The sequence below is a fragment of the Alligator sinensis genome, unplaced genomic scaffold (assembly GCF_000455745.1).
Source record: "Alligator sinensis unplaced genomic scaffold, ASM45574v1 scaffold47_2, whole genome shotgun sequence".
NCBI lineage: Eukaryota > Metazoa > Chordata > Crocodylia > Alligatoridae > Alligator > Alligator sinensis.
In genome coordinates this window covers 824,572-826,983 of record NW_005842150.1, presented here as the reverse complement: position 1 = coordinate 826,983, position 2,412 = coordinate 824,572, and positions in this window count along the sequence as shown.

Here is a 2,412-nt window from a genome sequence, read left to right as displayed (position 1 = left end):
ATCTGGGGGAACGTTTGTTCACCAGAGCACTCCAAGGGATGACGAGGTCAAATGGTCACAAACTACTTCAAGATCGTTTCAGGCTGGACATAAGGAAGATTTTCTTTACTGTCCAAGACCCCAAGGTCTGGAACAGTCTGCCACTGGAGGTGGTTCAAGCGCCTACATTGAACACCTTCAAGATGAAACTGGATGCTTATCTTGCTGGGATCCTATGACCCCAGCTGACTTCCTGCCCTTTGGGCGGGGGGCTGGACTCGATGATCTTCCGAGGTCCCTTCCAGCCCTGATGTCTATGAAATCTATGAAATCTATGAAACAGTAAGTCTGGATTCAAATTTAGGAATTTAACACCAACTTTCTAAATCTGGCTCAAGCCCCTACCCAGAATAAAATTTTACTTGACTGTAGCAATGGTACCATGATGCTCCCCCCACCCCACCCTCAGGGATCCCTTACTCACCCTCACGCACTGGCCAAAAGGAAGAGTGCAGTGCTCAACACAGATCTGTTGAGCACCACAAGAATGGCAGCCAGAGAGCATGGGCCAAAGAACCTGGCTGCTGCTGCCACCACATGGGTTCCTTGCACCTCTGTGGTTGCTGCCACTGTTCAGGAGACCCAGAGGCTGCCATTCTGGTACTCCCTCTACATTCACAATCAGGGTTCATTCCTCGCCTGCCCTGCTGTAGTTGTGGAACTGTAAGGATGCATTGTAGATGAGCTGCACTGAATCTTGTTGGATTTACTCAATTTGCCCTTGCAGAAGAGACTATACTGGACCCTTTATATGGCCATCTGGTGTGAACTGCTTTCTACAATAAGAGTTGTGCACAGATGTGCTCATGTATGTACACACTAGGTATTCTTGCTCTGTTGGTTGACATCCTTAAAGTGAAACTTAGGGCACTACAGCATAACCACAGGAAGGAGAGAGGTTTAGAGTCCCCTTTGTTTCCCTGTTCAGGTTTTGAGTTACAGCAGCACCTTTGGAAGTCACCTGACAACCATTCTTCAGGGAAGTCAGCTTTAAATGTTTAGGCACTCCTGATAAGCAACATTATTACAAGAAGATCCCAAAAGCAGAACTGGAATTTACATAAGAAAAATGTCCATGGCAGATGTGGAAAGCTGCTGTTAACAAAAAAAGAGCTTGCCAAGCTGCAGACCTACTGAGAAGAAGCAAAGTCCTAAGAAGAAATAACAGATTGACTCCAGAGTTTGAACTATCCAGAGAGAGGGAATGACAGCTCCAAGACAGCAATAATATTATGGTGATTCCAGGTTCTTAAGCTCATGTTAATCAATCAAAGATGGAAGTATCTAAGATAAGACAACTCAAAGATAGATTTTGCATTGTAGATAAGTATCTCACAGAAGACATTGAAAATGACTGGAGCTGCTATATGGCATGGAGCAATGGTTCTCAACCTTTTTGAATCAAGACACCCCTCATTAGATTTCAGACACCCCTCAGAAAAAGCAAGCTCCTAGCTTTCACATGTTTTTTGATTAAGGAAAAATAAAAAAAGAAATTCTTCTGTTGCAAAAACCCAGAAAGATCAAAACAGGTCAGAATGGATTTTTAATACCATGGATTCCTATCTGAAATCTCTGGATTTAGCTTGTGAATCAAGTGTAGGTGTTTGCACACCTAGCAGTGCTAATATTGTGCACCTTGTGGGGCCCTTAAAATGATATCATAGCTACACAAATGTCTGGAGCACCTGGTTGAGAATCACTGGTTAAGAGTTACTTGTGAAAATTTAGAGTTACCACTCAGGATGGCCGCTAGGGGGAATGTGGAAGTAAAATCCAGATCCACTTATAGGGCTTGAGTGAGGTACCTGGTTTTGGGAGTGCAATTTGGCATGTTCTTCACCATTTTCCAATTCATAATGAAAGGACATGGCAAGCCACATAATCACTTCAGTAAATGTGCATAGATTCTATCAAAGAAGAAAAAGTGCCAAATTTGCTGTAAGTGTTAATACATTGCAAACTAAAATGTTTTAATGGTTAGAATGTCAATCAATATAATCAAGAATAAATCTTTCTTTTAGGAAAATAAATGAAAAATGTGAATGTAACATAAGGTAGAACCCAATTATTTAAGTCAAGGTCTACTGCTTGCCGTTTTAAGACATGATTAAAATGGATTGTTTATACACATTTGTATTCCTTGCAGATAACATTGCTAAGAACATGAGTGGGAACAAAGGATTAGAAGCAAACTAAGAAATTTCAAAAGAAAGAAAGAATGGTAACTAACTTCAGTGGGAAACTACCCAAGCAACCTAAACCCAGATTCTTATTTTTCATAGATTCATAGATGTTAGGGTCGGAAGGGACCTCAATAGATCATCAAGTCCAACCCCCTGCATAGGCAGGAAAGAGGGGTGGGTTTCGCTG